This window comes from Mustela nigripes, chromosome 4 (genome assembly GCF_022355385.1).
Source record: "Mustela nigripes isolate SB6536 chromosome 4, MUSNIG.SB6536, whole genome shotgun sequence".
In the NCBI taxonomy this organism is placed as follows: domain Eukaryota; kingdom Metazoa; phylum Chordata; class Mammalia; order Carnivora; family Mustelidae; genus Mustela; species Mustela nigripes.
In genome coordinates this window covers 3,271,450-3,283,525 of record NC_081560.1, presented here as the reverse complement: position 1 = coordinate 3,283,525, position 12,076 = coordinate 3,271,450, and the positions used below count along the sequence as shown (strand labels likewise).

The following is a 12,076-nucleotide window of genomic DNA, read 5'->3' as shown; positions in this document are numbered from 1 at the left end:
TGCAAGGTTCTTACAGCTTTTGGGTGAAGATATGCTTTCTTGAACGGTTTGGGTTTTTTTTTTGGGGGGGGGAGCGGTGTTGGTTGACCTGATTTGCCTCTCCAAACAGTCTACATAAAATAATAATGGTTTCGGTGGGGGCACCTGGATGGCTCAGTGGGTTAAGCCTCTGCCTTCAGCTCAGGTCATGATCTCAGGGTCCTGAGATCGAGGCCCACATCGGACTCTCTGCTCAGCAGCGAGCCTGCTTTGTCCTCTCTCTCTCTGCCTGCCTCTGCCTATTTGCGAACACCTTCTGAGAGGGGTCGTGAGTCCGCCCAACCCCAGCCCTGCGGAAGGGAGTGAGCCTCCCAGAGCTTTAGCAACACTCTCACCGCAGTGAGCCCGCCAGCCGCTCTATATGTCTAACCCCCAGCCTGCACTTGTGACCGTGGCATTCCAGGGTGGAAAACACCCTTATTCCAGACCATCCGGGGCACTTCTGCTTCTGCGGGACAGAGGGTAGGAGGGAAGGAAAGAGAGTGTTCCCCTTCCCTGTGACTTCAGGGAGAACACTGGCGGAGCTGGCACCTTGCTGGGCCCAGAGAAACGCCCTCTGATGCTCGTGTTCCAGCAGGTTCAAATGCGGCTGTTTGTGGCGTGTGGTCCTAGCTAAAGGACGCAGGGTATACCAGAGACCCGGAACACAGCCTTGCTCTCCTGCATGTTCTGGGACCTACAGTTTCCATTTGCTGGTGGAGCACATACCAAAAATGCTCATTTGTGCGGAGGCGGGACGTCATAATAAACCAGTGAATGTGCAGAAGCAGGAATGAAAGAGGACCCGCTTTTGGAATCATCTACTTATTTTAGAAAAAAATGAAGCTACTTCATGAGGTGTTTTTGCCCCCAAGTCTCTCACAGCAAACATCGACCGAATGCTGGCAATTAGAGGGACCCGCCAGAATGATGGGAAATTTGCAGAATGTTACATTTTAGCCTAAATGTTATGAAACTGGAGGGGACAGTCTCCTGAGGAAGGAATAAAAGAATCGCATTCCAGTTTTCGTTCCTCATCCGTAAGTGTCATCAGAAAAGGAGAGAGAATCTAGAATCATCCTATTGATGGAAAGCGGTATTCCCCCCCTCCCAAAAGGTAATGTCTTAGTTATGAAGGACCACCTGCATTATTGAGTAAAATATTACCCCTGTTGTGTGCAATGTGATTTCAGTGAAAGAAATTACGAGCGAATGACCCATAATAAATCATATACCGCCAAGATTAATTCTCGTCTGCTGGGGAGTCTGCAGGGGAAGCTGCTCAAATTCTGATGGAAATGTTGGCGTTCCTGGGTTTTGAGTGAGTTCTAATATACTTGTTTATTTTTAAGCGCTCCTAAGATGCAGACGAAAAAGCCAGCCAGCAGGTGCATGACACATGGATTTGCCTTGTGCTGTGTGTAGGGTAGGGGAGAGGCAGAAACTCCAGGCTGTCTGGGGACTGGCAGGGGCATCGTCTCTAATAAACAGCCCTCTTTCTTCTCAGGCCTGGTCTCCAAATACATCCGGGTCTAGAAGCCTTTGGGCATCGTAGCCAGTCTTTGAGATAGAACAGATTCCGGGGGATGATGTATTTCAATGCAGTCTTTCCCTGAACGTACATTTCTCGATTTAGATCCAGCAATTGTGATGCCATCAAGCACATGGTAATTCTGCGCAGAGATGTTAGTAAAAATCGGTGCACTCGCGTGCGTTCCCGTGGTGTGTCAGGTGTGTCCCCGAGGGTGGTAATGACAGCGTATTGGGACGTGTGTTGAACGCCAAGCATTCTGCGTGTGGAAGTTGCCCGTCTCCCCAGCTCTGTCACGACATGCTCATTATTACCCGCGTCATTAAGGTTTTAAAATTTTAATTCCAGTACAGTCCGCATACAGTGTCCTATTCGTCTCAGGTGTACAATCCCATGAGTCAGCCCTTCTGTACATGACTCCGTGCTCACCACGGTTAAGTGCACCCTTCAGTCCCGTCACCGGTTTCCCCCAGCCCCCCACCTGCCTCCCCTCTGGTCCCCACCAGTCTGTTTTGCAGAGTTAAGAGTCTGTTCTTGGTTGGTCTTTCTCTCTTTCTCTGTTGTCCTGTGCTCGTGTGTTGTGGTGTTTTTGAATTCCACGTAGGATGAAATCATTCGGTATTTGTCTTACTCGGACTGACTGACTTCACTTCGCATCATGCTTTGTGGTCCCCTCATGTTGTTGGGATGGCAAGATTTCGCTCTTTGGTGGCAGAGTAAACTTCCACTGTAGACAGATGCCACGTCTTTCCCCGTTCATCAGTTGACCCGCACCTGGGCTGCGACCGTATCTTAGCTACTGTGAATAATGCCGCAGCAAACGTGCAGAATGCCGGCGTCCCTTTAAGTTTGAGCTTTTTCATAATTAACCTCATCTTAAAAAGTGAGGAAACTGAGATACAGATCATTTAAAGAGCTTGCCTGAGATCTTTCCGCTTGCTAGAAATGTAGCCTAGATTCCGTCCCAGGCAAAGCTAACTCCCTAACAGCACGTGCCCCTTCCCACCCGGAGTTGATCTCATGGGTGTATTCCTAAGTCAGTGCAAGGGTATGGTCCCCTGTTCCCATTTGCACTTCAAAGACTTGGTGACCCATCTGAACACACTCGTATTCCCGTATCAAAGTGATCATAGGAAGAAAAGCTTATCTGTCATCATTGTGGTTTTTTTTTTTCCTTTATTTTTTGATTATAATTTTCTTTCCATTTCAAGTGAGCAAGGCAGCCTTCATTTCTCTCATCCTCTCCCTGTTCTGGTTATGCGGTTTTCATTTTGCATGAAGTACCCGCAGCAAGCGGAAAATCAGGTGCCGCAGTGCCTCCACATGGCACTCATCTCTCGGGGTGTCCAATCCTGGTGTCACAGAGGCCCGACTCCCTTGGGGAGAAAATTGTGTTTTGCAGACCGTGTTCTTTGATCACTCCTGTCTTGTAAGTTCCCTTCTTAAGCCCAGCAAGACTCAGGCACACTGCAGGTCAGTGTTATGTGGCACACTTGATTGCTTCGGAAAACAAATTTTAAAAGCATTTTCTTTAGAAGGAAGGCTTTTGTTACTCCAGCATGAAATAGTTCAACCAAATCCTTGAGAGTTCTTGTCTCTGAACCACATGCCTTAGTGGAAGCGGCTCTAAGAGGGCTTTGTTAATTGAATAGTAACTGCTTTAATATTTAATAGGGAATGGAAAGTTTAAAACTTCAAGCCAGTGTAGGTCCTTCGAGAAGTCTTTTGGGTGAGAACAAAACAATGATCAGAACAAATCGTTGGATTCTGGAAATTCAAGAGAAAACAATACTAGTTATTATTTATCTACTCTCAGCATCATTAGCCTTTCTCTTTGGGGAGAACAGGAGGAGGAATCCCAAGGGAAGTTTCCTTCCCAGGCAACCTGTCGTGGCTTTCCTGGGATCACTAATGTAGCTGAGATGCAGTGGTCACATGTAGAAACAATAGTGTGACAGAGTGTTCTAGAATCCGGGCATGGAGAGGATTTCTCTAATACTTTCCTTCAGTTTTTTGTAGTTATCCTGAAGAAGTCATATAGTTTTACAAGGACCTGTTATCATTTCTGTAAAATGGAGACAATCCTATCTTCTCTGTTAACTTCACAGAATTGTCAGAAAGATGAAAAGAAGCAGTGGGCGTATTAGAACTTGGAGAGACCCAAACTCAGGTGCCAGGTGTTACTTTGTTTATATTTTTGCTGCAGTCGATGAATCCGGATTAATTGAGCATTTCTCCTCGGGGCTTACTGTGGGCAAAGAGCTGGGCCCCTCTTGTCAGAGAATCGTTTGCACGCAAGCCACCTGCTAGGATGTTGGGTGCTGCGGGAGGGTTGAGGCTCTAGGAGGCCCCCAGGGACCCCAGCAAGGAAGCCCTCGGGGGCTGACTGCTTCTCGTCCTGCCAAGCTGGGGGTGTGTGCTTTCAATGGCTGAAGGAACGTTCTCTCTTCTCCCCAAGTGGAAGGTGGGGCTGCTTCCCAGAGAAGATTGAATTTTAACTTAGCCTTGAGTGAGAGGTATAATTTAATAAGTTATATAAGATATGTATTATGTATAATGATGTATATCTTGAAAAAGCCCTTCAGGGAAGAGAGAAGGCCAAGGCAATCATGCCGGGACTTGTGGGCGTGTTTGGAGGCGGCTGAGTGGCTCAGCGTGGAGGGCATGCGGGGCACGGTATGAGAGCAGTGTCGGGTCTTGCTAGAAAAAGCCATCCGGGCAGAGCTTGCAGAGGGCTGAGGATGTTGTTGAAACTTCAAGGAGGCCAGGGAGCGGTGTGATCTGTGTTCAGGGAGCAGCCCAGGCTGTGCTGTATTGCCCTGGAAAGATCAGACGCCATGTGCCCTCACTGGGGTAAATGCCATCCCAGTCTCCCTGGCCGAGGCAGAGGGAGGTGAGTTTGAGGAAGAGAAGTATCCAATCACAGCCCTGATTGCTTGGAGTCTCCCTGGCGGTGAAGACGAGACCCCTTGGAACAAGGGCCTGGCTCCAGGGTTTTAAGCATAGCCACGGCAGCCGCACGGGTGGACAGCCGGAGAGCAGATTCAAGCTTCTGGAAGAGTGTTTGGAATGAATGTGGAGTGTGTCTGAGCCAATGATTTTTGTCATGTAATCACTGAAGTTATGAGCCCGCGTGAGATCATACTGGAGAAGAATTTTAAAAGCATTTTCTTTAGAAGGAAGGCTTTTGTTCTCCAGCATGAAATAGTTCAACCAAATCCTTGAGAGTTCTTGTCTCTGAACCACATGCCTTAGTGGAAGCGGCTCTAAGAGGGCTTTGTTAATTGAATAGTATCTGCTTTAATATTTAATAGGGAATGGAAAGTTTAAAACTTCAAGCCAGTGTAGGTCCTTCGAGAAGTCTTTTGGGTGAGAACAAAACAATGATCAGAACAAATCGTTGGATTCTGGAAATTCAAGAGAAAACAAGGGAGAGCCAGCTCCTTCCGGGGACAGGTGACCCTGTCAACCGGGAGAGGTGGGCCCGGCTGAGGGAGAAGGGAAACGCCTTCTCGAATTTCACAGGTAGGACATTGGGGCTTTGGTTCCACTGAGATGCATTTGCGATGAGATGTGACGTCCAAATTTTAGGTGCAGTTTTGGTCCATCCACTTTCTCGAGATTGATTTATATCCTCCTCTACGCTCCTGAGCATCTCTTCCTTGCAAAGAGCTCCCTGAACTCACCGCGGCTGCTACATATTGATAGAGCTCTGCTGGAAATAGATGCCCTCGAAGGGCCCGAGCCCCAGGGCCTCCTGCTTCAGAATGGGGGAGGGGATGGCGACTGGGGCTCAGGCCGTCCCACCTCGGGCTGCAGCATCTCTGGCCTGCAGGGCAAGGAGCCCTGTGCTCGCGGGGGGCCCCCGCAGGCCTGGTGCAAGGAAGTGAGTCCAGAGCTGGGTAAGTGGTCGAAGCAATGGGGATTTGTATTTTGCGTTTATTGATTTATCTGAGAGGCTTCCATGAATATTCATCTTGTTTCCTGTTGAGTCTGTTTTACAAGAATCAAAGTCGAAAAAAGAAGCTTTTCTAAAGAACTCATTCAGTGCTGACTTGTCTGTGAGTCTTCCAAGAGCATATGACTAAGAGGCTTTCTTACCATAACCAAACTCCAGGGAAGGGCAGGAATGCCTTAATTACGAGTGTCTGCAGAAAGCAGGTTTCATCGACTCCTGGGCTCTAGGAGCTGGAAGGGCTTTTAGAAACCGTCTGGGGTGCTTGTCCAATTCCAAGGTCAGGAAGCACAGCTCAGAGAGGGGAACTGACTGTCAGCTCTGCGTCTCCCGTTCACTCAAGACCCAGGTGAGGGTAAAGTGCCACATGGGTGAAGGAAGGTGCTGAGGGACGGAGTTCTCTTGTCTGCCTGAGCCTTAGAGCTCCCAGCAACTAGCATGGTTGGAATCTTAATTTATGTTTGATAATAATTACCTGTCAACACCCCACGGATTCTTTACAAGTAGCCTGCAGTCACTGTTTCTGAGGAGCATGCCCTGAAGGCATGCAGATGCAACAGGACCGCGGAAGTAATGCAGAACTCGGCATCGACCACTCACGGGACAGAAAGAGCAGGAGGGAGACCGAGAAGGTGCGAGGAAGGGAGAAGGGAAAGAAACAGAAAAGAAAAGAAAGGAGGAAAACCCTAATATGTTGAGACCAGATATTAGGCTTGGGCCGTTGATGTCCAAATACTGTAAGACATTCTCACAACTGGACCTAGTCAGTTTGGCTGCGCACAGCAGCCAGGTGAGTCTGGAGGGCTCCACGGGTCACTGAAACGCTAATTGCCCTTGACGGATGACTTGAAATCTAAAACCTACTCAGTCTTCTGCAGAAGACCGTTCTGAACTGCAAGTCTTTCGTGGGTCAGATTCTGAAAACATTTCCCCCTTGTGTGTGTTAGCTCTTGCTGCCTAACAAATTACCCCAAAGCGTAGTGCTCGGAATGGCAGACCTGTCGTGGTTGCCAGTTTCTGAGGGTCAGGAATTTGGAGACAGCTCTGACATTCCCGTGACGCTGCGGTAAACAGCAGAGTCTCATCGATGGGATGGGGGCTGAGGGTCTGCGTCCGGGCTCATTCACGAGGCAGGCTTCCCCCAGAGCAAGGGATCCAAGAGACGGCAGCCAGCTAAGACAGAAACTGCTGTGTCTTCTATGATTTGACCTTGAACTCAGTGTATCACCTTTTGTTGTATCCTGTTGGTCACACAAACTGGGTGCAGCAGGGGGAGACCACCAAGGGTGTGCACACCAGGAAGTGGGGGAACTTGGACCATCGAGGGACTGCGCACCACACCCCACGTGTGACCACATTACTCTTTGTCTTTGGAGCCATCCAAAGAATCATTTCATCCAACGTAAGTCTTCCCTCAGTATAGGATATGGGTTTGGTTTAGAGTAAAAACACAACTATCAGCCAGATAGGCAAGCAAGGAATCACACCTACCTACGGAAAATATACCTTTGGCGAGAGACACACAGTTGCAGGTAATTGTTTTGAAATATGTGCCTGTATGTTTGCATTCACATACATGTGTACATACATGTTCTCAGTTTTCAGAAGCAACCATGTAAACGACGAACCGTTGTTCCCCGTCTTTACGGATGAGGAAAAGTATGTGGAGGGTTTCATAACGTCTGCAGGTTTGCACCCCCATTAAATTATGTAGCTCTTACTCCAGATCCAATGAGAAAGTTCACAGTATTCAGAGGGAGCTTTGCTTTTGGATACATGTGTCCCAAACATGTTTTCCATATGTGTTTTGGCTTGTTTTTGTTTTTGCTGTAAATGAAGATAAAGATATTTTCTTTGTCAATATAAAAGTATTTTATTTTCCTGTGGGAGATGCTTTCCTGCCTTGTTTACCATGTTTTAAGACACGGGAATGTTTTCTACAGTGCCTGAGAAAGGAATAAATTGAATGCAAATTACAATTTTTGAGTAAGATGGAGCATGGGAGGTCCCCACTTGGGTTTTTCAGGCTCCGTGTAATCACTCGATGTCTGGGCTGAGCTGGGCAGTCCGAGGGCTCTGAGCAGCACTGCTCACAGGGTGGTTGGAGAACGGAGCCTGAATAGGCCCCGGGAGGCAGGACGAGGGGGACACACCTCTCGACCCTGGGATCTGCCCGCTGGCTTTGTGTAACTCAGTCACCTTTCCTGCTTTTCAAAATGAAGATGAAAATGTTTTCCCTTTAACTCCCAGATATTTCTGGAAAGTAACGTGAAGATTGATACATTGTAAGTGGACCCCTGTTCTAGTACACAAAAGAACTCAGTGGTCTAAGAACTTGCGGAAAGGTTATCTGAAATGTGCATAATGTTGGTGACATTTTAGCTGAAGTTAACTTACCTACTGGTACGTTGAGTTTTCTGAGAAATAGGTGCAATTATAATCTTATATTAATACTGGCTAGAGAGAAACCAGGAGGCATGCTATGATGTCACAGCAGAGCCCTTTGAGAAAATTCTTGCTAAATGTCACACATTTTTAATCTGGGTTTTCTCACTTTCCTGAGAAAGGAAACCATAAGTTTACCAGTCAACCTTCACCTTCGCATTTTGAAAGGGTAGGTCTACAGTGTAGTTTCATGAGATTTTAAAAGGAGATAAAAATCTTCTTTTATGAACACCACTTTACACTTGTGTTGTGATTATGAGCCAACATTTTCTTCAGTTTTGCAACTCAGAGAGCTGGCTGTCACAGCAGCCTGTGGGGAGTGGGCCCACTCACACTCACAGCTTGGCTTGCCATGGAACACCAACCGGTCTATGAGATGTTCTTGTGGAGGTCACGATAGATCAGGAGGAGACCTCTAGGCCGGTGGTTCTCAAGGGCGTTCTTCAGCCCAGCACTGGTGGCTTAGTGGGTTGAGCCCCTGCCTTCAGCTTGGGTCATGGTCTCAGAGTCCTGGGATCGAGCCCCGCATCAGGCTCTCTGCTTGGCGGGGGCCTGCTTCCCCTCCCCCTCTGCCTGCCTCTCTGCCTACTTGTGATCTCTCTCTCTCTCTGTCAAATAAGTAAATAAAATTTTAAAAAAGGCAAATTCTCAGGTCTCATGCCAGACCTCTTGGGTCAGAACGGGTCATTGTTACTCCTTGGTGCCTTTTAGCAACACAGGTGTGTTGGAGCCTCAGCCATCAAAGGGAGAGCAAGACGGACGTAGGATAAGGTGCAGGGAGCACCTGATGTGGTTTCTTTGGGCCGTGAAGGCATGTCTTCCTGGGACAGAGAAAGCATGGGCAAACGTACAGCATCTGTGCCCTTGTCATCAGCCTCCGTGATTATCCACTAACAGCCTGGACAAGCATCACCTTTCAGTCATTATTCTCCTGGCCTCTCATGTTTGAGATGAACTCAGATCCTGCATCTTTACCTGGAGTCCTATGTCCCATTAATTTTCTCTGCTCACTCCAGGCAGAGAGCAGAATCGGTACAACAGGCACATTTCAGGTCTCTAATATTTATAGTCTGGCTGCCAACTCCTCCTCCCACTGGAATTCCTACCCACATTTCAATTTGCAATTTAAGTTAAGACCCCTTGAGAATATTCCTCCCAAGGTTTCCTTCTCTGAATGGCGTAGAACTCTTTCTTTCGCTGGCAGCGACTTGGTCCCTCACACTTCATTTTTTGGAAAACCAGCCTGTGTATGATATGTCTTGCTTGCTGCAACCCAAATGGAAATGTTTTGAGAGGAAAACCTAACCCTCAGATTTCTTTGTACATTTTCTGTGTCCAGCCAACACTGAATAATAATAATTTATGGTATTTATTTTGATGGCTTGGATGGAGATACAACTTTCTCGTACTGCGATTCTTCCAGAATGTGCCTAAATATATTCACTCCTGGTCCGTGTCTGCCCTGTGCACCTCCTGGCCTTGCTTCTCCAACAAGATACCACGAGTGATTTTGGTTTGGTGGGTCCATATAGTTGTTTTTCTTCTGAACTCCAATATAAAAGTTGGGAAATTTCATGTACAAAGTAAAACTTATGGCTTCCTTTGAAATAAATGAAGATGTAGATCCCATGTCTCCATTCCCATAGGAGCTGAGGGATGCAGGGATTCCGGGATGTGACGTTCCCCCTAATTTTCAGACTGTGTCCAGTCTGGACACTGAGCATTGGTAATCATCATGCACTGTTGACTTTCTTATTTTGGAGACAGTTCTCCATGAGGCTGCCTGGCTCCTAGTCTTGGCTCAGCAACTTACTAGGTGTACCTTTCAGTTTCCCTTCTGTGGCCTTGGGGTGGTAATGGTACATAAGTCATATGCTGTGACATGTGTCAAGTGCTTCACCCTGGTACACTCTGGGTGTTCAAGAAGTGTTTGCCCTTGGGGTTATTATTTTTCCTAGGACTAACCATGATAGCAGTGGTATCTACCAATAATATCTACCAAGATTTCTTTTCTAAGTAGAAAAGGAAAAGGTAGATTAAGAAAGTCAGGTTCAAGAAAAATGGCACAAAGCAAATTCCTTTTAAAAAGTAGAGAATCTTGGGGCATCTGGGTGGCCCCGTTGGTTGAGCATCTCACTCTTGGTTTTGGCTCAGGTCATGATCCCAGGGTTCTGAGATCGAGCCCTGAGTCAGGCTCTGTGCTCAGTGGGGTGTCTGCTTGAGACTCTCTCCCTTCTGCCCCTCCTCATTGTTCTGTCTCACCCTCTAAAATAAAATAAATAAATTTTTTTAATAAAGAATTATTTCACTCAACATAATCTCCTCCAGTTCTATCCATGTTGGTACAAAAGTTGGGTATTCATCCTTGCTGATGGATGAGGAATATTCCATTGTGTATATGGACCACATCTTCCTTATCCATTCATCTGTTGAAGGGCATCTTGGCTCCTTCCACTCTTTGGCTATTGTGGCCATTGCTGCTATGAACATTGGGGTGCATATGGCCATTCTTTTCATGACATCTGTATCTTTGGGGTAAATACCCAGTAGTGCAATTGCAGGGTCATAGGGTAGCTCTATTTTTAATTTTTTTGAAGAACCTCCATCCTGTTCTCCAAAGTGGCTGCACCAGCTTGCATTCCCACCAACAGTGTAAGAGAGTTGCCGTTTCTCCACAATCTCTCCAACATTTGTTGTTTCTTGTCTTGTCAATTTTGGCCATTCTAACTGGTATATGGTGGTATCTCAGTGTGGCTTTGATTCGAATTTCCCTGATGGCTAATGATGATGAACATATTTTCATGTGTCTGTTAGTCATTTGTATGACCAATATAATAAAATCATTAAAAAAATGAAAATAGGGCACCTGGGTGGCTCAGTTGGTTAAGTGACTGCCTTCAGCTCAGGTCATGATCCTGGAGTTCCAGGATTGAGTCCCGCATCGGGCTCCCAGCTCCATGGGGAGTCTGCTTCTCTCTGGCCTTCTCTCCTTTCATGCTCTCTCTCACTCTCTCTCTCAAATAAATAAAAATAAATCTTAAAAAAATAAACAATAAATTAAAAAGTAAAGGATTTTTCTATTCATCTAATGTGCAAACTGAGCGTTTCCGTGTCAAAGGAACTATTGGCCAAATCCATCAGCTACCCGTTTCGGTGTTTCTTAGGTGGTATTTGGAAAACCAGGCTGGTTGTTCACTTCCTGGAGCCTAATCTTAGGTTTGTATGGTTTGGGGCTTGTTTGTTTAATCTTTTAAATCTTCTCTTTTTTTCCCCGAGGGGTGGGGGTGGATAACTGTAGATTCTGAGAAAAGTTGCAGAGACAGTACAGAGAATCCTGGCTACCCCACTCCCAATCTTCACACTCTTAACAGCTTACTTTTCGATGGCACATTAGCCAAAGCTAAGACCCTGAGATTAGTAAATTACTGTTAACTAAATTCCGCACTTATACTTGGGTATCACCAGCTTTCCTAATAATGATTACTTGGTGCTCCAGGATCCAGTCCTGAAGACCGCATTCGTTCCGGGTCTTCTGGTCCTGGCAATTTCTCAATCTTCCCTTGTTTTTCCAACCTGGAGTCATTTGTTTATATCAGTATTGTTATAGATGGATTCATTCTCCCCAATATGTCGGAGTCCTAACCCCTGCACCTCAGAATGTGACTCTAGTTGGAGGTGGGGTCTTTAAAGAAGTAACTAAATTAAAATGAGGTCATTCGTCCAATATGACTGGTTTCTTTGGAAGAAGAGATCAGGGCACAGACACAGAGGGAAGACCCCCTGAACGCAGGCAGAAGGATGGCATTCTGAGGGGAGGTTTCAGAGAGCGAGCCCTGCCCGTTCCCCCACCTCCAATTTCTAGTCTATAAACTTGGAGGAAATACTTTTCTGCTCTTCAAGCCACTCAACCTATGGTATTGGTTAGGGCGACAAACTCATACACGTCTGAATTTCTGTATACTGATTTTATCGTTTTTATTAAAATTCAATTCTATGTTTTCTATATTGCTGCTCAGATGGTCCCCACATGCTCGCTGGTCACTGGTTGCACTTTCGTGCCCCTCCTGTGTTCCTTTGGCATGTCCCCATGCCTTCGGTATTTGAGCACTTCTTTTCTGAGTCTACAA

General features: G+C 46.6%; 1 protein-coding gene across 4 annotated transcripts in view; it reads left to right on the top strand.

Moving 5' to 3' along the window:
* DPP6 (dipeptidyl peptidase like 6) overlaps positions 1–12,076 on the top strand; it is an 857,378-nt gene that overhangs the window by 490,525 nt on the left and 354,777 nt on the right. The window lies entirely within an intron of this gene.